General features: G+C 42.7%; 1 pseudogene; it reads right to left on the reverse strand.

Moving 5' to 3' along the window:
• LOC123728663 (uncharacterized) lies at positions 1–20463 on the reverse strand (annotated as a pseudogene).
• Between the last annotated feature and the right edge of the window lie 5238 nt (positions 20464–25701).

Genomic DNA, 25701 nt, shown 5'->3' on the forward strand with positions numbered 1-25701 from the left:
CTATTTCCTGATGAGGTACATGATGATGAAGATGGTCAGACAGCAGAGGAGAACTCCAGATCTTATGATGGAGAGAAGGACCAGGATCTTCATCTGTGGATCAGAGTGACCACACTGAACATGCAGCTTGGTCCCGTTCCCAAACAGTATCTCCCCACATGAGGCCACAGCACAGTAGTAAGTCCCAGCATCAGAGAGGCTGAGGTTCTTCTTGGGGAGGTTGTAGACACAGCTTTGTGTAGGAGACCCAGCCTCGGGACTTTTCTCACACTGATCACTTCAGTCTCCATGGGTGTAAATCTGGATGGAATTCTCCTGAGCCATGTCACAACGAATAGACACTGTGTTCTCCTGAACAGGTCTTAGTGTGTATTGTACAGTTCAGAATCACAGAGTCTCCTGGCTGGACTGACTCAGACACAGGCTGCTGAGTAAAATGCTGGTTTCTGGAATCTGTGCCTTTTACACAATAAACCAAAGGTCTAATAAGTGATTGTTATATTACAATATAACCACTTGGAGAGCCTGATAGTTAAATGTGTGTGTATATATATATATTACCCTCTGTGGAAAGGGTTCTACCTGGAACCAAACATTGTTCTTAAAAGGGTTATAATATGGGGACAGCTGTAGAACCCTTTAAGGTTCTAGACAGCATCTTTTTTTCTCAGAGTGTACAGTGCACTACTTTATACCAGGGCCCATCGGGCTCTGTTCAACAATGGGTCCTGGTCAAATGTAGAGCTCAATATTTGGAAGCATACTTGTCATTTGGTTGATGTTGTAGGTAGATAACGGTTTTAGAGAAAGTTAACTAAGCCATGATAAGTGCATGGCCTTAATGCACATTCCTGTCCTCCTAAACAATAAGGACATGAAAACCGTGTGCTATAAGTGTAAGCGGTCAAATTACAGCTGTGACATTTGGTTATCAACTTCTGAATCCCTCTGTTCAGAACAAATACAGAAATTGAAAATGTGCATGATGACCAAAGATATCACAACACTTATCACAGGCCTTAGAAACGCAATGAGACAAATGATCTGCGTTGGTATCAAACCATAACAAACCATTAATGTCACACTAATAGATGAGGGGTGAACTCAAAAGTACCTAAGAAAGAAAAGGTTATACCAAATATGTATGTTTGCTTAGTTGTTGAGTGGAAACTTCTGAACACAGAGATCTTTGTATGAGGTGTTGTTTTCCATCCCTGTTCACACCAGCGAGGTGACACTGACCACAGGCCGAGTATGTAACATCTGCAGTGAATGCATCAGATGAGAGTCTGCAGAGAGGATTGACACCTGCCTCTGTACACTCAACATTAGAGCAGTAGGTCTATTGTTTATGGATGAATTCACTCTGCATTCAAATACATCATGGATGCACTGACTGAAGTAGGCCTACAAGAGCTCCAAAGTGTTGGAGATGTTGCATACAACACATTTATGGTCTTTTTGAACATAGCCCACTAAAGTATGGTTATGGTACCAAAAAGCAGATGGCGGTGTGCAGGTGTCCCAAACCTCAGGTGTCCAAAATACAGTATCATTGTATATCATGCATTCAATTAAATTCAACTGTATTATGGTTTAGATGCGACAGAGAGAGCGAGAGACAGAGAGAAAGAAAGAGGTGTGACGAGAACAGAGAGAGAGAGATACAACCTATATACACTGCTCAAAAAAATAAAGGGAACACTTAAACAACACAATGTAACTCCAAGTCAATCACACTTCTGTGAAATCAAACTGTCCACTTAGGAAGCAACACTGCTTGACAATACATTTCACATGCTGTTGTGCAAATGGAATAGACAACAGGTGGAAATTATAGGCAATTAGCAAGACACCCCCAATAAAGGAGTGGTTCTGTAGGTGGGGACCACAGACCACTTATCAGTTCCTATGCTTCCTGGCTGATGTTTTGGTCACTTTTGAATGCTGGCGGTGCTTTCACTCTAGTGGTAGCATGAGACGGAGTCTACAACCCACACAAGTGGGTCAGGTAGTGCAGCTCATCCAGGATGGCACATCAATGCGAGCTGTGGCAAGAAGGTTTGCTGTGTCTGTCAGCGTAGTGTCCAGAGCATGGAGGCGCTACCAGGAGACAGGCCAGTACATCAGGAGACGTGGAGAGCAACAACCCAGCAGCAGGACCGCTACCTCCGCATTTGTGCAAGGAGGAGCAGGAGGAGCACTGCCAGAGCCCTGCAAAATGACCTCCAGCAGCCCACAAATGTGCATGTGTCTGCTAAAACGGTCAGAAACAGACTCCATGAGGGTGGTATGAGGGCCCGACGTCCACAGGTGGGGGTTGTGCTTACAGCCCAACATCATGCAGGACGTTTGGCATTTGCCAGAGAACACCAAGATTGGCAAATTCGTCACTGGCGCCCTGTGCTCTTCACAGATGAAAGCAGGTTCACACTGAGCACATGTGACAGACGTGACAGAGTCTGGAGATGCCGTGGAGAACGTTCTGCTGCCTGCAACATCCTCCAGCATGACCGGTTTGGCGGTGGGTCAGTCATGGTGTGGGGTGGCATTTCTTTGGGGGGGCCGCACAGCCCTCCATGTGTTCGCCAGAGGTAGCCTGACTGCCATTAGGTACCGAGATGAGATCCTCAGACCCCTTGTGAGACCATATGCTGGTGCGGTTGGCCCTGGGTTCCTCCTAATGCAAGACAATGCTAGACCTCATGTGGCTGGAGTGTGTCAGCAGTTCCTGCAAGAGGAAGGCATTGATGCTATGGACCGCCCGTTCCCCAGACCTGAATCCAATTGAGCACATCTGGGACATCATATCTCGCTCCATCCACCAACGCCACGTTGCACCACAGACTGTCCAGGAGTTGGCAGATGCTTTAGTCCAGGTCTGGGAGGAGATCCCTCAGGAGACCATCCGCCACCTCATCAGGAGCATGCCCAGGCGTTGTAGGGAGGTCATACAGGCACGTGGAGGCCACACACACTACTGAGCCTCATTTTGACTTGTTTTAAGGACATTACATCAAAGTTGGATCCGCCTGTAGTGTGGTTTTCCACTTTAATTTTGAGTGTGACTCCAAATCCAGACCTCCATGGGTTGATAAATTGTATTTCCATTGATTATTTTTGTGTGATTTTGTTGTCAGCACATTCAACTATGTAAAGATAAAAGTATTTAATAAGATTATTTCATTCATTCATTGAGATCTTGGATGTGTTATTTTAGTGTTCCCTTTATTTTTTTGAGCAGTGTATATTTTTAAAAATTTCCCTTTTGTACTTTAACTATTTGCACATCATTACAACCCTGTATATAGACATAATATGACATTTGAAATGTATTTTCTTTTGGAAGTCTTTTAAGTGTATTGTTTACTGTTTACTTGATTATTTCACTTTTGTTTGTTATATATTTCACTTGCTTTGGCAATGTAAACATGTGTTTCCCATACCAATAAAGCCCCTTAAATTAAATTAAATTAAATTGAAATGAGAGAGAGAGAGAGAGACAGAGAGAGATAGAGAGAGGTGTGAAGAGAACACACACAGAGAGAGAGGTGTGAAGAGAACACATAGAGAGAGAGAGAGGTGTGAAGAGAACACAGAGATAGAGAGAGAGAGGTGTGAAGAGAACACACAGAGAGAGAGAGAGAGAGAGAGAGAGAGAGAGAGGTGAAGAGAACAGTGGTGGGGGGGAGGGGGGGGGGGGGGGGTGTTGAACAGAACAACAGATCAGTGTGGTGAGAGCTGAGAGCTCCAGGTCAGTCTTCCTGTGGTTCAGGTTGCTTGTCTTCAGCAGAGAGAGAATGAGATGAGTTTACCACAGTGGAATATAACTAGGCATATCAGTGACACTTATACACACAAACTACCCAAAAATTATTTTGCAGTAAATGTATTTATGTATTGGTTATTTCCCCTTAAATATACAGTATACCACCACAAGTATTATGAGTTTGGTTAAAAGTTCCCCAGTTTTTGGCAGTTCTGTTTCAGTTTGTGTCCTAAATCTTATTGAATTACATTTTATTTACACAGAATTAGATATATTATCCAAGGGCTATGTCCTCTTTCATTTCAAAAGATGGTAACAAACTGGTAATCAATTCTAAGTAATTGTTCTTTTAAAAATATTCCACTGTCTCCCCGACAAATGTTATGTCATGAGACATCCAGTCTTGTTCACCTCAGCAGTGGTGAATCTCAATTGCAAACTCCTCACGTCCTCTCTCCTCCCTTATCGCCTCCTTCTCTAAACTCATTAGATGAGAAAGCCAGAGGTCCCTCTCCTCTGAATTTTTCCTCCAATGGGATTTGAGAAGGTAGTGATGCGTTGCTCACTGGTCCCCCCTACTCTACCTCAGATCCTGACCATGAAGGCTGTCAGAAGGTTTTTTTTGACTACTGCTTGGAATAGGGGGACAGAGCACAGCAACAACAACAACAACAGTCAATTATAAAACAACCATTCAATATCCACTGAGTAGTCAAATCATTAACAACAACTTCCTGATATTGAGTTGAAATGATCAACAACCAATTTAACAGAGCTTGATGAATTTGAAAAATAATAATTGGCAAATGTTGCACAAACCAGGTGTGGAAAGGTCTTAGCAACTTACCCAGAAATAGTCACAGCTGCAATCGCTGCCAAAGGTGATTCCAACATGTATTGGGGGTTGGATACTTAGTGAATCAAGATACAGTAGGGTTTAATTATTCATTAACTTTTTACAAATGCTTTAATTTTTCTTCCACTTTAACATTGCAGAGTATTTTGTGTAGACCGTTAATAAAAAAAGACAATTAAATCCATTCTATCCCACTTTGTAACACAACAACATTTGGAAAAAGTCTAGGGGTGTGAATACTTTCTGAAAGAACTGTACAACCCTCAGTGCATCAAAACAACACACATTCTATCCACACCTGTCTTCACCTGTTTATCTGGATGATAAACACCAGACAAGACCTTTGCTGCTCAACAAGATGTTCAAACCATGTATGTGAAGAATACAAACAATGAGCTAAAAACATTTAAATTCCCGAAAGCGTTCAACAAGTGGAAAATATGCAGATACTTTGTAACCTTAAAAAATGTGAACTTTATGAATACATTTGTCAACTCTTTTCCTTCATGAAAACCTCTGACCCATGCGCTCAAAACATATCGACTTCAGTCAGTATTGATTTTCACAGCGCTATTTACTAATTCTTACATACAAAAGGTGCATATACAGGGGTTTGCAAAAGCAAGTTTCATACTACATATACTCTATTGATAATGGTCTTAACGTTATCTATTTCCTGATGAGGTAGATGATGATGAAGATGGTCAGACAGCAGAGGAGAACTCCAGTTGTTAAGCTGGAGAGAAGTACCAGGATTCTCATCTGTGGATCAGCAACTGAAATGATACAAATTCTCAGGCTAGGTTGGTATAAGCTGCTATTGTACTTTATTTCTATTCTGTGGTACTTTCATGGTACATCATATTAATTCATTTCTGAAAGATTCTCACTTAAAATTACAGAATGAATATATACCTTCTTCATAGTGCTCTGTAGGGTTCTTGTCATAATCTTTGTGACCTTTTGAACAATTAGGTGAGTTAAATATTCTACTGTTATTCAAACTGTAATACGATAGTATCGTATCTCCAACATTAAGTCACAATTATATCTGACACCTAGGATAAATGTTTGTGCATTAGGTGTCATAGCTGACAATTTATTGAAAAGATTACCTTGGACCTTCAGGACAGTCGCGTTGGTAAAGATGAAATAGTTATCAAACATTCCACAGAAGTACAGACCAGAATCAGCTACATCTACCTCTGTGATTCTGAGAAAGATAGTTATTTTGGTCATGGACATTTTCATATGTTTGACCTGAAATCCATTTTGATGATAAACAGTTGGCAGAGAGCTCCACATAGACGTGATGCCCATGGGCTCTGAGCCGTTGACTTGCTTGAACCAGCCAACATGTCCTGGTGTTTTAAGGACATTGATGCACTGCAGGGTGACATTTTCCCCTGAACGGACCACCATTAAGGGTGTTGGAGAGACACACACAACATGGGTCAGATCTGAAAGAGAGAGAACAAAAGTTAAGAAAGAGTTGTGAGTAAAACGTATTCTTCATGCACATGATATACACACCTTTAACACAGTCACAACTATGTGAGAGACCAAATGTATTGATTAATCACAAAATCTGAACTAAGGATACAGTAACTTACAGAAGCCGTAGAGGACGAGAGCTGGTACATATATGTGTTTCATTCTGTGTTTAGATCTACACTGCCAGACCATGAATGAAAGACTGAATCTTCAAATAAGAGAGATGAAAGTCATTTGTGATTATGGGCGGGACATAGTATGACAACCATAGCTGTATACAATGACCACAGATAAAAATTATCTTATCACCAACCACTGATGTTCCACCCTTGTATTTGGTTTGATAGTGAGAAATATAAGATATTTTAATTACAGACTGTAGTTTATCATCATAGATGTTCGCAGAATTGTAAATACTCAGAATTATTTAAATATGTTTCAACAGAACAGTTGGTCAAACATATTTAGTCCATTTTAAAGTAATAGCCTTTGAAAAGGGTCTGGTTGACAGTAAATATTCCAAATCTAAATCTGTTCTCACTGTTAGATTCCCCTCACTGTTGTGTTTATTTATTTTAGTGGGCTTTAGGACCTCCTGGAGTGGGTAACTATTGGCTGGAATTGGTGATGGTTGGTGTAGGAGCAAAACTCATGACAATGGTTACATTTCCAGTATCCGCAGTATCCGGACGGTCCACTTTGAAGTTCTGAGACAGAATAACTTGTATAAGGGATAAAACATATGTGAGCTGAACTTAGGTAAAGGGACAGAGCTAGATTGTCAGGCTCGGGCGTCGTAGGTGGAATCAGACGCAGGAAGCAGCGAGCACAATATAGTGGCTTTAATGAAGTTCTACAGGCGAGAATAAACAAGCCACCCCAAACAGAGAAATAAGCGCACACAATATAAGTGCCCCAAACACACGGGAAAAACAATGTGGCGCAACACTGGCACAAACGCGTCAACACAAACCTCTACAGTAAAGAATAATCCCGCACAAAGAAAAGGCGGACCAGCTAAATTAAATAGCCCCGCTAATCACCCCCACTCAGAACAGGTGCGCACAATCACAAACAGGGGAAAACAAAAAGGGAATCAGTGGCAGCTAATAGGCCGGTGACGACGACCGCCGAGCGCCACCCGAGCAGGAGGGGGCGCCACCGTCGGTGGGAATCGTGACATAGACAAACAAAGAGTTCAGCATTTGTCTACAGTAAAGCATAATGTCAGCAGAAAACAGAACTAATACTGGAAACATATGTATGCAATAAATGTATAATTTTTTTGTATTATAACCAGGGCCCGCCACCATTATAATCTAGACCGAAGCAGATGTGGGCGTTAACAAGCAAGAACTGAGAGTGGAAGATAATGGTGGAGAAAGGCCAAGGGGATTTATTATCTATATAGAGGGAGGTGACTATGTGTTATGTAAAGAAAACTATAACACAGTGCTTTGTGATAAGAAAGTTGGTAATTCCTGTCAAGGGTGTGTACAGAGGCGAAGTCAGGTGCAGGAGATCAGAATGTAGTAAATAGGCGCACTTTAACCTCTTACATCTAGACGTTCCGCTAGCGGAACACCTGCTCCAATATCCAATGATAGGCGTGGCGCGAATTACAAATTCCTCAAAAATACAAAAACTTCAATTTTTCAAACATATGACTATTTCACAGCATTTTAAAGACAAGACTCTCCTTTATCTAACCACACTGTCTGATTTCAAAAAGGCTTTACAGCGAAAGCAAAACATTAGATTATGTCAGCAGAGTACCAAGCCAGAAATAATCAGACAACCATTTTTCAAGCTAGCATATAATGTCACAAAAACCCAGAAGACAGCTAAATGCAGCACTAACCTTTGATGATCTTCATCAGATGACACACCTAGGACATTATGTTATACAATACATGCATGTTTTGTTCAATCAAGTTCATATTTATATCAAAAAACAGCTTTTTACATTAGCATGTGACGTTCAGAACTAGCATACCCCCCGCAAACTTAATCTGGTTATCACTACTGCCCAGAAACTAGAATATGCATATAATTATTGGCTTTGGATAGAAAACACTCTAAAGTTTCTAAAACTGTTTGAATGGTGTCTGTGAGTATAACAGAACTCATATGGCAGGCAAAAACCTGAGAAGATTCCTTACAGGAAGTGCCCTCTCTGACTATTCCTTGAGAATCTTGTCTCTGTTTATTGAAGACTGAGGATCTTTGCTGTAACGTGACACTTCCTACGGCTCCCATAGGCTCTCAGAGCCCGGGAAAAAGCTGAATGATATCGAGGCAGCCCCAGGCTGAAACACATTTGCGCTTTTGGCAAGTGGCCGATCAGAGGACAATGGGTTTAGGCGCGTGCACGAGTCGACCCCATGCTTCATTTTCTTTCGTCTTTTTACCTAAACGCAGATTCCCGGTCGGAATATTATCGCTTTTTTACGAGAAAAATGGCATAAAAATTGATTTTAAACAGCAGTTGACATGCTTCGAAGTACGATAATGGAATATTTATAATTTTTTTGTCACGAAATGCGTCGTGCTCGTGACCCTTCTTTACCATTCGGATAGTGTCTTGAACGCACGAACAAAACGCCGCTATTTGGATATAACTATGGATTATTTTGAACCAAACCAACATTTGTTATTGAAGTAGAAGTCCTGGGAGTGCATTCTGACGAAGAACACCAAAGGTAATACAATTTTTCTTATAGTAAATCGGACTTTGGTGAGTGCTAAACTTGCTGGGTGTCTAAATAGCTAGCCCTGTGATGCCGGGCTATCTACTGAGAATATTGCAAAATGTGCTTTCGCCGAAAAGCTATTTTAAAATCGGACATATCGAGTGCATAGAGGAGTTCTGTATCTATAATTCTTAAAATAATTGTTATGCTTTTTGTGAACGTTTATCGTGAGTAAAGTTTATCAAAGTAAATTTTGAGTAAATTCCCCGGAAGTTTGCTAGTTCTGAACGTCACATGCTAATGTAAAAAGCTGGTTTTTGATATAAATATGAACTTGATTGAACAAAACATGCATGTATTGTATAACATAATGTCCTAGGGTTGTCATCTGATGAAGATCATCAAAGGTTAGTGCTGCATTTAGCTGTCTTCTGGGTTTTTGTGACATTATATGCTAGCTTGAAAAATGGGTGTCTGATTATTTCTGGCTGGGTACTCTGCTGACATAATCTAATGTTTTGCTTTCATTGTAAAGCCTTTTTGAAATCGGACAGTATGGTTAGATTAACCTGTTATGGCTAGGGGGCAGTATTTTCACGGCTGGATAAAAAACGTACCCGATTTAATCTGGTTACTACTCCTGCCCAGTAACTAGAATGTGCATATAATTATTGGCTTTGGATAGAAAACACCCTAAAGTTTCTAAAACTGTTTGAATGGTGTCTGTGAGTATAACAGAACTCATATGGCAGGCAAAGACCTGAGAAGATTTCATGCAGGAAGTGGCCTGTCTGACAAGGTGTCGTACTTCTTGTCTCTGTTTTTTGAGAATGAGGATCTTAGCTGTCCCGTGACACTTCCTACGGCTGCCATAGGTTCTCAGAAGGCGGCAAAAAGTTGAATCGTGGCTTTGCAGGACCTGGCTGAAAAAAAGTAGCGCGTTTGGGTAGCGGCTGGTTACAGTACTGTGAGACTCAGGCTCGTGCCCGCGTCGACCAAAAGCTTTGTTTCTTTCCTCTGTTTAGCTAAATGGACATTCCCGGTCAGAATATTATCGCTTTTTTACGAGAAAAATGGCATAAAAATGGATTTTAAACAGCGGTTGACATGCTTCGAAGTACGGTAATGGAATATTTCGATTTTTCTTGTCACGAATTGCGCCAAGCGCACGACCCTTCTTTACCATTCGGATAGTGTCTGGGACGCACGAACAAAACGCCGCTATTCGGATATAACGATGGATTATTTTGGACCAAACCAACATTTGTTATTGAAGTAGCAGTCCTGGGAGTGCATTCTGACGAAGACAACAAAAGGTAATCAAGCTTTTATAATAGTAAATCTGATATTGGTGAGTGCTAAACTTGCCGGGTGTCTAAATAGCTAGCCCGTGATGCCTGGGCTATGTACTTAGAATATTGCAAAATGTGCTTTCACCAAAAAGCTATTTTAAAATCGGACATATCGAGTGCATAGAGGAGTTCTGTATCTATAATTCTTAAAATAATTGTTATGCTTTTTGTGAACGTTTATCGTGAGTAATTTAGTAAATTGTTAGCAAATTCCCCGGAAGTTTGCGGGGGGTATGCTAGTTCTGAACGTCACATGCTAATGTAAAAAGCTGTTTTTTGATATAAATATGAACTTGATTGAACAAAACATGCATGTATTGTATAACATAATGTCCTAGGTGTGTCATCTGATGAAGATCATCAAAGGTTAGTGCTGCATTTAGCTGTCTTCTGGGTTTTTGTGACATTATATGCTAGCTTGAAAAATGGGTGTCTGATTATTTCTGGCTTGGTACTCTGCTGACATAATCTAATGTTTTGCTTTCGCTGTAAAGCCTTTTTGAAATCGGACAGTGTGGTTAGATAAAGGAGATTCTTGTCTTTAAAATGCTGTGAAATAGTCATATGTTTGAAAAATTGAGGTTTTTGTATTTTTGAGGAATTTGTAATTCGCGCCACGCCTATCATTGGATATTGGAGCAGGTGTTCCGCTAGCGGAACGTCTAGATGTAAGAGGTTTTTAACGAGAGTCTTGTCTTTAAAATGGTGTAAAATAGTCATATGTTTGAGAAATTGAAGTAACAGCATTTCTAAGGTATTTGAATAACGCGCCACAGGATTCCACTGGCTGTTACGTAGGTGGGACGATTTCGTCCCGCCGACCCTAGAGAGGTTAACCTGTTATGGCTAGGGGGCAGTATTTTCACGGCTGGATAAAAAACATACCCGATTTAATCTGGTTACCACTCCTACCCAGTAACTAGAATATGCATATACTTATTACATATGGATAGAAAACACCCTAAAGTTTCTAAAACTGTTTGAATGGTGTCTGTGAGTATAACAGAACTCAAATGGCAGGTCAAAACCTGAGAGATTCCTTTACAGGAAGTGGCCTGTCTGACCTTTTCTTGAACTTCTTTTCCATCTCTATCTTTTACTAAGGATCTCTGCTCTAACGTGACACTTCCTACGTCGTCCATAGGCGCTCAGAGCCCGGGAAAAAACAGAATGTCGTCATCCCAGCCCCAGGCTGAAACACATTATCGCCTTTCTCAAGTGGCCGATCAAGGGACTCTGGGCTTAGGCGCGTGACCCGACCGCCCCCGCCTTTGTGATTTTTTCCTCTGTTTGCCGAAAAGGAGATTCCCTGTCGGAATATTATCGCTTTTCTACGAGAAAAATTCCGTAAAAATTGATTTTAAACAGCGGTTGACATGCTTCGAAGTACGGTAATGGAATATTTAGAATTTTTTTGTCACGAATTGCGCCATGCGCACGACCCTTCTTTACCATTTCGGATAGTGTCTGGAACGCACGAACAAAACGCCGCTATTCGGATATAACGATGGATTATTTTGGACCAAACCAACATTTGTTATTGAAGTAGCAGTCCTGGGAGTGCATTCTAACGAAGACAACAAAAGGTAATGAAACTTTTATAATAGTAAAGCTGATATTGGTGAGTGCTAAACTTGCCGGGTGTCTAAATAGTTAGCCCGTGATGCCTGGGCTATGTACTTAGAATATTGCAAAATGTGCTTTCACCAAAAAGCTATTTTAAAATCGGACATATCGAGTGCATAGAGGAGGTCTGTATCTATAATTCTTAAAATAATTGTTATGCTTTTTGTGAACGTTTATCGTGAGTAATTTAGTAAAATGTTAGCGAATTCCCCGGAAGTTTGCGGGGGGTATGCTAGTTCTGAACGTCACATGCTAATGTAAAAAGCTGGTTTTTGATATAAATATGAACTTGATTGAACAAAACATGCATGTATTGTATAACATAATGTCCTAGGGTTGTCATCTGATGAAGATCATAAAAGGTTAGTGCTGCATTTAGCTGTCTTCTGGGTTTTTGTGACATTATATGCTAGCTTGAAAAATGGGTGTCTGATAATTTCTGGCTTGGTACTCTGCTGACATAATCTAATGTTTTGTTTTCGTTGTAAAGCCTTTTTGAAATCGGACAGTGTGGTTAGATAAAGGAGAGTCTTGTCTTTAAAATGCTGTGAAATAGTCATATGTTTGAAAAATTGAAGTTTTTGTATTTTAGAGGAGTTTGTATTTCGCGCCACGCCCATCATTGGATATTGGAGCAGGTGGTCCGCTAGCGGAACGTCTAGATGTAAGAGGTTAACAAAAGTATAGTGCCTGACAATACCCAAATAACAATAAAGAATTACACACAAAGACATGGAGGGGAACAGAGGACTAAATAAATGCAGTGTGATTATGGAACAAAAACCAGGTGTGTATGGAACAAGACAAAACAAATGGACATGTAAGAAATGGAGTGGCGATAGCTAGAAAGCAAGGAGAGGAGCCGACTTGGGCTGAAGTCGTGACAGTGATCCCCCTTTGACGCGCGGCTCCAGCGGTGCGCCGACACCGGCCTCGGGGATGACCCGGAGGGCGAGGTGCAGGGCAATCCAGCCGGCGACGGTGAAACTCCCGCAGCAGTTTGGGGTCCAAAACATCTGCAACCGGAACCCAGCACCTCTCCTCCGGACCGTACCCCTCCTACTCCACGAGGTACTGAAGGCCCCTCACCTGATGTCTCGAATCCAGGATGGAACGAACGGAGTACGCCAGGGTCCCCTCGATGTCCAGAGTGGGCGGAGGGACCTCCCGCACCTCAGATTCCTGGAGCGGACCAGACACCACCGGCCTGAGGAGAGACACATGGAATGAGGGGTTAATACAGTAATCAGAGGGAAGCTGTAATCTGCAACACACCTCGTTCACCCTCCTCAGGACTTTGAATGGCCCCACAAACCACGGACCCAGCTTCCGGCAGGGGAGGCGGAGGGGCAGGTTTCGGGTCGAGAGCCAGACCCGGTCCCCCGGTGCGAACACGGTCCGCGCTGTTCTTTTGGCGAAACGCAGCTCGCTGGAGGTGAACATGGGCGGCCTCCCATGTCTCCTCCGCGCGCCTGAACCAGTCGTCCACCGCAGGAGCCTCGGTCTGACCCTGATGCCATGGCATCAGAACCGGCTGGTACCCCAATACGCACTGAAAGGGGGAGAGGTTAGTGGAGGTGTGGAGAAGCGAGTTCTGTGCCATCTCGGCCCAGGGCACGAACGCCGCCCACTCCCCCGGCTGGTCCTGTCAATAGGACTGCAGAAACCTGCCCACATCCTGGTTGACTCTCTCTACCTGCCTGATCGAGACCCCAATATGTTCCATGAACGCCTTCCAGACTCTCGACGTGAACTGGGGACCCCGATCAGACACTGTAACCTCAGGCACCCTGTAGTGCCGGAAGATGTGAGTAAACAGGGCCTCCGCAGTCTGTAGGGCCGTAGGAAGACCGGGCAGAGGGAGGAGACGACAGGACTTACAGAAACAATCCACAATGACCAGGATCGTAGTGTTCCCCTGTGAAAGAGGTAGATCGGTTAGAAAATCCACAGACAGGTGTGACCAAGGTCGTCGTGGAACGGGTAAGGGGTGTAGCTTACCTATGGGCATGTGTCTCGGAGCCTTACACTGGGCACACACAAAGCAGGAGGAAATATAAACCCTCACGTCCTTAGCCAAGGTGGGCCACCAGTACTTCCCAGTCAGACAGTGCAACGTCCGACCAATCCCCAGATGACCAGAGGAGGGTGATGTGTGGGCCCAATAGATCAACTGGTCACGGACAGCAGACGGAACGTACATACGCCCGACAGGACACTGGAGGGGAGCAGGCTCTGTATGCAACGCTTGCTCAATGTCCGCCTCCAGCTCCCACACGACCGGCGCTACCAGGCAAGAGGCCGGGAGTCTGGGAGTCTGATCCATGGGCCGCTGCTCTGTGTCATACAGCTGGGACAGTGCATCTGCCTTCGTATTCTGGGAACCTGGTCTGTAGGACAAGGTAAACACAAAACGGGTAAAGAACATGGCCCACCTTGCCTGATGAGGATTCAGTCTCCTCGCTGCCCGGATGTACTCCAGATTGCGGTGGTCAGTCCAGATGAGAAAAGGGTGTTTAGCCTTCTCAAGCCAATGTCTCCACGACTTCAATGCTTTAACCACAGCCAACAGCTCCCAGTCCCCCACATCATAGTTACGCTCCGTTGGGCTGAGCTTCTTCAAGAAGAAAGCACAGAGGTGGAGTTTCGGTGGCGTACCCGAGCGCTGTGAGAGCACGGCTCCGATCCCAGCCTCGGACGCGTCCACCTCCACTATGAACGCCAAAGAGGCATCCGGATGGGCCAGCACGGGAGCCGAAGTAAACAGAGCTCTTAGCTGCCCAAAAGCCCTGTCCGCCTCAGCCGACCACTGCAACCGTACGGGACCCCGCTTCAGCAGTGAGGTAATGGGAGCAGCCACCTGGCCAAAACCCCAGATAAATCTCCGGTAGTAATTAGCAAACCCTAAAAATCGCTGCACCTCCTTTACCGTGGTGGGAATCGGCCAATTACGCACGGCTGCAATGCGGTCACTCTCCATCTCCACCCCTGATGTGGAAATGCGATACCCTAGGAAGGAGACGACCTGCTGAAAGAACAGGCATTTCTCGGCCTTGACGTACAGGTCATGCTCCAACAGTTGTCCAAGTACATTGCGTACCAAGGACACATGCTCGGCGCGTGTAGTGGAGTATATCAAAATGTCATCGATATACACCACTACACCCTGCCCATGCAGGTCCCTGAAAATCTCGTCTACAAAGGATTGGAAAACTGATGGAGCATTCATCAACCCGTTCAGCATGACTAAGTACTCATAATGCCCTGAGGTGGTACTTAACACTGTCTTCCACTCGTCTCCCTCCCGGATATGCACCAGGTTATACACACTCCTGAGATCCAGTTTCATGAAGAAGCGCACCCCATGCATTGACTCAACTGCTGTGGCAATAAGAGGTAGCGGGTAACTGTACCTCACCGGGATTTGATTGAGACCTCTATAGTCAATGCACGGGCGTAGACCTCCGTCCTTCTTCTTCACAAAAAATAAACTCGAGGAGGCGGGTGAAGTGGAGGACCGAATGTACCCCTGCCGGAGGGATTCAGAGACATATGTCTCCATAGCCACCGTCTCCGCTTGCGACAGGGGATACACATGACTCCTGGGAAGTGCAGCGTCTGCCAGGAGATTTATCACACAATCCCCCCGTCGATGAGGTGGTAATTGAGTCGCCTTATTTTTACAGAAGGCGAGAGCCAAATCGGCATATTCTGGGGGGATGCGCACGGTGGAGTCCTGGTCTGGACTTTCCACCGTGGTAGCACCAACGGAAACCCCTACACACCTCCCCGAGCACTCTCGTGACCACCCCGTGAGAGCCCTCTGTTGCCAGGCGATAGTGGGGTTATGATGAGCTAACCAGGGAAGGCCTAGTACAACGGGAAACGCAGGAGAGTCAATGAGGAAGAGACTGATTCTCTCCTCGTGACCCCCCTCCGTCACCATGACCAGCGAGATGGTGGCTTCCCTGATTAGCCCGGACCCTAATGGTCGACTATCCAGAGCGTGAACCGGGAAAGGTCTAACTACAGGAATAATGGGGATCCCTAAACTAAGGGCTAACGCTCTGTCGATAAAGTTCCCACCTGCGCCTGAATCGACGATTCCAGGGTGAATTCCTGGGCGCTCCTCGTCCCCTGCCTCAAACGAAAGAGCTGTTCCCCCGCCGCTCTACCTTCGGGTGGATGGTCAAAGATGGCCCGGAAGCGAAGGGTGAACTCCCCGAAGTGGTCCAACGCCGCGTCTCCTTCTCCCCATATGGCGTTTGCCCACTCCAAAGCTCTCCCCCGAGAGGCATGAGACGAGGGCAGACACTTTCTCCCTTTCCGAGGGAGCTGGGTGCACAGTGGCCAGGTAGAGGTCCAGTTGTAACAGATATCCCTGGCACTGTGCTGCCGTCACTTCATACTCCCTGGGAAGGGAGAGACGCATCCCACTGGGACTGGCTCCGGACAGGACGGGTAGAGGTAACCCCGGTTGCGCTGGTCGAGGCACTGGGGAGACTTCCTGTCTCTCCCAGTGGTCCATAGTCTGGACAACGCGATCCATCATGGCAGCAAGATGATGTAACATAGCAGAATGTTCCTGGACGCGCTCCTCGACTCCTCTAACCGGGGTCCCTGCTCCTCCATGGTTCGGGTGTGTAATTCTGTCAAGGGTGTGTACGGAGGCGAAGTCAGGTGCAGGAAATGAGAATGTAGTAAATAGGCGCACTTTAACTTGTCTCGGCTAGGGGGCAGTATTTTCACGGCCGGTTGAAAAACGTACCCAATTTAAACAGGTTACTACTCTGGCCCAGAAACTAGAATATGCATATTATTAGTAGATTTGGATAGAAAACACTCTGAAGTTTCTAAAACTGTTTGAATGGTGTCTGTGAGTATAACAGAACTCATATGGCAGGCAAAAACCTGAGAGAAATTCAAGCAGGAAGTGGAAAGTCTGAGAATTGCAGTTCTTCTTTTGATTCTCTATCGAAGCTACAGTGTCTGTGGGGAGACATTGCACTTCCTAAGGCTTCCATTGGCTGTCTAAAGCCTTCAGAAAGTGGTTTGAGCCTTCTCCTGTCACTGGGCAGAGTATAGGAGCACTGGTTCTGTCCTCACAGGCTGAGATACATTCGGATGCATGGGCACGTCTGGAACTAACAGGACGGAGTACATAGTTGGAGAGGGAAATATCTGCCCACAGTGTAAACCGTTCACTTTTTTTATCTGTCCACAGAGGTAAAGGGCTCACTTTTTGCTGAGATTTAGACATAAAATAATCAATTTGCATTCTTATTTGCATAGGTGTTACAGTATGGGAGTTGTGCCAAGGTAGAAGACAATTTCAGTTACCTTACAGTCAAGGTTGGGGTCAAATCCATTTAAATTCCAGTCAATTCAGGAAGTACACTGAAATTCCATGTTGTTTACATTCTGAATCGACTGGAATTGATATCACATTGACCCCAACCCTGCTTACAGTAAATAGCTACTGAAACAAAGAGGAGAAATGGACTTGGCAGTTCATGCAGGTTACATACAGTACTTACAAGTGATATGCAGAATCACCATACAGATGGATAGTAGAATCATCTTGCAGTCCATCTTGAATGTTTACTCTCCCCTGCCCTGACCCTAGTCCAGCTTGAATGATGTGGTATATGATGCACTGAAGTCAGATCAGTAGGCTTCTTGTAAGAAAGGCAGAATGTCACCTCTTTTCTCTGATTGGTGGCCGCAATAACACTCTTCCTTGTTGGTGGGCGAACAGACACTGTACTTCTCACAAAGAGAGCATTCATTGTAAATAATATAATATATGATTTATTCATATATATTTTATCTATGAGCTAACACATTCTGGACCACACCTTCCACGCCGTTCATTATTTCCCACTGAACGCATAGCCTCTCGTTCATTATCCCTTACATATACGGTACCAGTCAAAGGTTTTGACACACCTACTCATTCAAGGGTTTTTCTTAATTTTTATTATTTTCTACATTTTCTACATCAAACCATGAAATAACACATATGTATTCATATAGTAACCAAAACAGTGTTAAATATATCTAAATATATCTTTTATTTTAGATTCTTCAAAGGAGCCACCCTTTGATTGATGACAGCTTTGCACACTCTTGGCATTCTCTCAGCCAGCTTCATGAGGTAGTCACCTGGAATGCATTTCAATTAAAACCTCTTGAGGATACCGTAGGATAGGGGGCGCCACAGCGCATTTTGAAAAAAAATCTTTCCCATTTTCAACGGCCTACTAATCAAACTCAGAAGATAGGGCATGCATATACTTATTATATATGGATAGAAAACACTCTAAAGTTTCTAAAACTGTTTGAATGGTGTCTGTGAGTATAACAGAACTCAAATGGCAGTCAAAACCCCGAGACCGATTGAAACAGGAAGTGGAATTCTGAATTGTGGACTCGACTTCTCATCTTTCCTTATTAATCACACCGTTAACCATGGTTCAGTGAGCACTTCCTATTGCTTCCACTAGATGTCGCCAGTCCTTTCACAGTGGTTTGAGCCTTATAGAGTCAAAACTCAGTGAATGACACGAGTTTGAAATTGGTCACAGGGGATGGGCCATCACCATTATGACGCCGGCGGCCATGTCTGCCCCCACCTTTGGATACGGTTTTAAAGGCCATGACATCATCCCCCTCGAATCTTATTGGCTCTCTTGGTGTTAGAGGCCCTGAAGATTTATTTTATACAACGTTTGACATGTTTGAACGAACCTACATGCGCGAGCATTGCATTTATTCTGAACTTCAGAGCTGCGCTTGGAGAGAGCCATAGGACGCGCTACCAACATCAGGCTAATGGAACGTGAAGTATGGACTTTTTGACCGAAAATACATCTGTTGTGGACCTGGGATGCTTTCTGATGAAGACAACTAAAGGTAGGCGATTATTGACAATATTATACAAGATGAGATGTGACATGCGATTCTTTCCAAGATGGCGCCGAGCTCTGTATATTAGCTAATTTTCTGAGTATCGCATCTCCTTTTATCGCAAAGTGTGATTACCCAGTAAAGTTAATTTAAAATCTGGTATGACGGGTGTTCTCAAGAGATATTCATCTATAAATGTTAGATTGACAATATACATTTAAAAAATCGTTATAGGATAGTAATTTAGGGAAATGTAGCATTGTTTACCGGGACGCTTTTGAGGGGAAATTATGTAGTCAACCTCAGACAGAGATGTAAAATGCTGTTTTTATATATAAATATGACCTTTATTGAACAAAAGAATGCATGCATTGTATAACATGATGTCCTAGGGGTGCCATCTGATGAAGTTTGTAAAAGGTTAGTGCTGCATTTAGCTGTTTTTTGATTATATGTGATGCAAGTGGTTGGTCGGAAAATGGCTATGAAGCTGCTTTTTACGATGGACTCATCTAATATAATCTAATGATTTGCTTTTCCTGTAAAACCTTTTTGAAATCGGACGACGTGGGTCGATTCAGGAGAGGTGTATCTATAAAAAAAATATATATATATATATATATATTTTTTTAAAATTATGATTTTTTTTTAATGCTAATTGGCGATATGATTTTTCGCTGGATTTTGATCCCGCTAACGGGATCAGACGCTGAAGAGGTTTAACAGGTGTGCCTTGAGAAAAGTTTTCAAACAGTATCACTGAATAACATGAGGCCACAGCACAGTAGTAAGTCCCAGCAGCAGAGAATCTGAAGTGCCTCTTGGGGAGGTTGTAGACATAGTTCTGTGTAGGAGACCCAGCCTCAGGGCTCTTCTCACACTGATCACTCCTGTCTCCATTGTTGTAAATTATTACTGGATGGGATTCTCCTGAGCCATGTCTGAACCAATATACACTGTGTTCTCCTGCACAGGTCTCAGTGTTAATTGTACAGTTCAGAGTCACAGAGTCTCCTGGTTGGGCTGAGGCTGTTGAAGCACAGATGCTTCTGGACCCTGAACCTGACAAGATGGCCAATAAACAAATAGAATCTCTGGAATATTAGCATTTGTTAAATTAAGATTTCAATCATCTGATTAAGATAATACTTCATATTTACACAGTATGTCTGGAAATTCAGATTAACACAAACAAAACAAAAACTGTCTCTTTACCTTCTACAATGAGAATGGCTCCTCCAAACCCCGTCTTATTGCTATAAGAGCTCCCACAGTGGTAATTGCCTGAATCAGAGAGTTGCATGTTGAGATCCTTAGGTGACTCTTGTTTGGCCATTTTCCACTGAGAAGCTAGGGTTATCCTTAAACTCGTGGTAGAATGTTGCGTCCCTGTCAAACTTATAGATGGTTGAGAAGAGCTGAAGTTTACATTCCAATGTTTGCTTGTACCAGGAGACATGCATGGCCATGTCACCTGCATAGAAGCATGGCAAAATCACTGTGTCTCCAACGATGGCTGACATGAGACCATTCTCTTGATGTATGGAAGACGACTCACCCCCTGCTAGATCATAAACTAGAGAGCATGAAAATATATTGGCTGTTACATACCTCAATTACAACTTTGTATTGTCAAAGTGTCTGTAGAGCAATAATGGGTTTCCTTTGGTCTCCAAATCAGGTGTGGACATCACATAAGCAGAGAAATATTAAAGACTAATCCATCTCTACGAGAAGTGGAAATATCAGACACAGTGCGGTCATCTTTAAAGTTGACAGCTCTTCACAACTTGGGTCTTGAGTGGAAAGAGTCCACCCATGTAGACAACCCTTCAACAATGGAGTGACAGGTGATTGGTCGAACTGGACAACATCATTTTTGTTGACACCTCATTCAGCCAAGATTGTGGTCTTTACAAGTTTATTTTCTCTCTGGAGCCCTAGGACCATGCCTCAGGACTACCTGGCCTGATGACTCCTTGCTGTCCCCAGTCCACCTGGTCGTGATGCTGCTCCAATTTCAACTGCTCTGCCTGCGGCTATGGAACCCTGACCTGTTCACCGGACATGCTACCTGTCCCAGACCTGCTGTTTTCAACTCTCTAGAGACAGCAGGAGTGGTAGAGATACTGGGTGGAAACTTTGAAGAATCTCAAATATAAAATATATTTTGATTTGTTAAACATTTTATCGTTACAACTGGTTTTAATGTCTTCACTATTATTCTACAATATAGAAAATAGTAAAAATAAAGAAATACCTTTGATTGAGTAGGTGTGTCCAAACGTTTGACTGGTACCGTATATATTCAGCAAAGCTAGGCCCCTGCAATGACATCCTACAGTAAATCAGAAGTGTACAAAATAGCCAGGTCATAAGGACAATGTCAAGATCAAATTGGAGTTCAGAGGAGGGGTGGGGCTTAACTTAGAATGATGCTGATTGGATGACCCTACTCTGTTACACCCTGTCTTGATGACTCACACCTGAGTAGATGGTTTCTTCCTCTCTCTGTTCTCTCTGTTCTCTCCTCTGTCTCCTGACCTCGTACTATTCTTGTCAGTGAACGTCAGGGCAGCATAGTTCATGTCATCATTCCCATCCTGTAGCTACAGTATGAGGATGAAACACAGACTCACTCAATTAAGACTAATATTTTGCTTTAATACTTTTAAACAGTCTCATTCTTGATACAGCAATCCTGCTGACCTGTTGGTCTGACATGTTGGCATGAGGATTCCCATAATGGCTCTGCTGAGAAGGGGTCCCTGCTAAAAGATGAATTATAAAACATTGAGAACACTTAAAACATACTACGTATGTAATTTTATTCTTAAAGTCAAATGTTTGCCCTGCTAGAGCTGCCCTGGTCAACTGTAAGTGCTGTTATTGTGAAGTGGAAAGTCTAGCAGCAACAATGGCTCAGCCGCAAGTGGTAGGCCATACAAGCTCAAAGAACAGGACCGCAGAGTGCTGAAATGAGTAGCACGTAAAAATAGGAAGTCCTCGGTTGCAAGTACAGAGTTCCAAACTGCCTCTGGAAGCAACGTCAGCACAAGAACTGTTCGTCTGGAGCTTCACAAGCCTAAGATCACCATGTACAATGCCAAGCGTTATCTGGAGTGGTGTAAAGCTCCATGCCATTGGACTCTCGCTTCACCAACTGGCAGTCTGGCGGACAAATCTGATTCTGGGCTTTGTGGAAAGAGTTGGGGAAGGCCCTTTCCTGTTTCAGCATAACAATGCCCCTGTGCACAAAACGATGTCCATAAAGAAATGGTTTGTCGAAGAACTTGACTGACTTGCACAGAGCCCTGACCTCAACCCCATCGAACACCCTTGGGTTGAATTGGAACTCGGACTGCGAGCCAGGCCGAATCGTCCAACATCAGTGCCCGACCTCAATAATTTTCTTGTGGCTGATTGGAAGCAAGTCCCCACAGCAATGTTCCAACATCTAGTGGAAAGCCTTCCTAGAAGATTGGAGGCTGTTATAGCAGGAAAAGGGGGACCAACTCCACATTAATGCCATGATTTAGGAATGAGATATTCGACGAGCCCGTGACCAGATACTTTTGGCCATGTAGTGCAGGTCACCATATGAGATGAACAAAAGCAAGGGATAGACACACTACCTCCCATCCCAGAACAAATCCCAGGGTTGAATAATGTCCATAGACAATGCACAAACTGTAAAAGATCTGATCAAAAATAATTTCTACCCATTATGGAAACAATACAACTCATTATACTTTTCATATGCATACAACTAGTCATTTAAATGAATTCAAAAGACTATGGCATGAAATTATTAGAAAAAGCATCCACATTTAAAATGTGTACTTACTGAAGTTGGTGTAAAACAAAAACATTGACCAATGTCTGATCTTCATTGTAATGTCAATCCTTTCTGCATTATATAGTGTGAAGGTCTGACAACAGGAAACCTCTTTTATGATGATACTTTACATGTATAGCCGTCATATAGTATGAGGGAACACTGAACTGAGAGACTTTATTGGCTATCTGAACAAGAATAAAAGCTACTGTTTAGCAAGTGTGTTTACCATAGTTTGAGCAGCCCGGACAGACTTTTAAAGAAGACAATCAAGTCAGAGTTATTAGATCAAGCCGACTAAATACTGGCTTGATAAACTGCTTATTTATTTGGGAAATAAAACTTATTAAGACCAGTTCTCTTTTGATGTTTGCACCAACTGTGAAGGATCCTATTCCCCTCTCTAGTGTCTCTATTACTGAGCCTATCCCAACCCAGCCTAGCCCAGAGGTTAAGTTAAGTTTCTCCCCCACAGCATATACAACCTCCAATTAAGCCTTCAACATGACATAATATTACTAGATGTGGAATTATAGCATGGCCTATTAATTTCAGACCTTTGTTGGTTGTCAATGCCCTTTTAAATATGGAATGGCTACATTTTTTTTGCCCTTTTTAATGTGTTAGCCCATATCCTTTAATTAACCTCAGTAGTGCCACTCAACTGTGTCCCTTATAAGTGTATGTCTCTGTAATACTTGGTCTCTGTAGTACTTTGTCTTTGTAATATGTCTTCATTGACACAAATGTAACTAAAGTTTTTTAAAGAAAATAAATATAATTTTTTCCAGCTGGTAATTCAACAGTTACAATACTCCAGTTGACCCATAGACAATCTATTGTGTCTAGAACATGTCATATCATGTACAGTATAAAGGTGAAGGGGGGAAGAGCAGAGTGCGTATGGGAAAACACCAACAGAATGAAAGAAGTCTATTGTATGTCAGTCTCATTCCCTCTACATCCTTCACAGAAAAATGCACTGACTGATGTGTAACACCCGAGAGTGCATGTCTGATTGGACACCAGTCAACCAGCCAACCAATACATGACACACTTCATCTAGTCTGTTTCACTCTCTGTTTAGTGTTTTAAATGTTGATTTGATTCTCGTAGATAGCAATCTATCAGAATGAGGATCCTTCTCTATGGGTCACCTTCTGACAGAGCATCCTGAAATAGTCTTATCAGGATTGTCTGATTGTGAATATACTGAAAGTTCTCAGATGACATCATCATAAACTGTCCCCTCCCCCGTTGTCCATAGATCTAGAATAGATGGTATCACACATGAGACAGTTAACTCAGAGAGTTCAAATAGGCTTAATCAGCAGTTCTTTGTGGTTTGTAACTGATATCAGATAACTAAATACTGTATATATATCAGGGTCAGTTTATAAAGAGTTAATTTGCTATGGCTACAAGCGGTCTTTGGCAAAGATTGTGTAAAAATGATGAGAAGTAAAGCTTGTGAGATTATGAGAGTAACAGTGACACCACATAGACATCCTGCTGAAAACCACATAGAGACACAGAGACACAGAGAGCAGGTAGGAGGGTCCTGTGTGCACAAAGCCAGCAGGCCCACCTGACCAAAGCGTAGATACGACCTTGTTTTGTGCTTACAGAAAACCGCAGAGTGCCTCTGAACTTGTTCACTGTGTGGGGGTGGGTGTAAGTGACATGCTATCAACACAACTAAAAGATGACAATACATTACAGAGGAGAGAGGACTTGAATAAATAGGTTGTCTCCTATACTTATGCAACTACTCCTTGGAACTCAATACAAAACTACACGTCAACACAAGTCATTGTCTTTGTCATATACAGATCACTCTGCTACCAATTTTATTTTGAGTATTTGTGACTGCTTGTTACTAAACTTTTAATGAATTAGCTGATGTTAATAGTAATAATCTAGTGATGATGACACCGTATGCTGTTTGATGCATGTGACTTTATGACGCTGAAATGGGTTTATAACATGATATAGATGTGTAATAAGAATGTAATAACTATATCACCCATGTTATAGAGTCTAAAATACATCTTTGTTGGGCATTTGCATTTGCTTGACAGCTATTTCGACTATGCACATGAACCATCACAGGAAAGCACGTTTTCAAAGATTCTTCATCAAATTAGTGAACAAGTTGAACCTTTTGACAACTTCTAAAAGTTGCTGCGACTCTACTGGTGATGCAGTCACAGGGACTTCCATATACACTGCTGCTCCCTATTGAAAGATAATTGAATTGCAGTCCTGCAAGGTGGATTTATATATTCACATTTTGTCAATAGTTAACATTTTAAATTTGAGTAATTTAGCACATGCTCTTGTCCAGAGCGACATACAGGAGCAATTAGGGCTCATCAACAGATGTTGTCACATATCTGGCTCAGTAACTGGCCCAAAGCTTAACACACTTAACCGCAAGGTTACGTGCAGTTTTGTTAAAACTGCTCAGTCACAATGTGCACATTGTCATATTTTAAACCAGTCTCTCAACAATATAAAATATGTTGAAAATGTACTCAGATAAGAGGTTTATTTTTATTTCAGTCTTTTCTCAGTAAAAGAGAGTCGTGGTCTTAGGGGCCGATTCCGACCCAACTTAAGCTCGCGTAAATGGAAAATAATTTTATTTTTATGCACCTTTCTCTCTAAGCGTCTTCTGACTTTAAACTTAAGCTTGAGAATAGCATGCTATTAATCCGCTATTCGTTTTGGGTGGAGATCAAAGAAATGAAGGTGTGTCTACAGACACGCCATATTCTGACCTCATAATTTCACCAACTTTATGCACAATGAAAAGTTTAATAAGGTCCAGCAACCTAGCAGTTCCAAGTGGAACAACACCTACTTTCTTTTTTTTGATAGAAATACAATTTTCCATGCACTGTAATTTATAAATTGATAAGGGCTATTAGTAATATTTTAGTAATATTTTGGGATAAAGGGATTGTAAATATACATTACAATTGTTTTAAATCTATTTTAAATTATGATCGCTTGAGACAAATATGAAACCAGTCACATAGCAGCAAACTGAAGCATATCTACATATCACCTTTTCCACAGTGAAATTCTGGCCTTATAACTTGCAAATATGAAATGTCAAGTTGCAGGCTTCTGTAGCTATGTGCAAATGGCAGAATAGT

The sequence above is a fragment of the Salmo salar genome, chromosome 18, assembly GCF_965601325.2.
Source record: "Salmo salar chromosome 18, fSalSal1, whole genome shotgun sequence".
Lineage (NCBI taxonomy): Eukaryota > Metazoa > Chordata > Actinopteri > Salmoniformes > Salmonidae > Salmo > Salmo salar.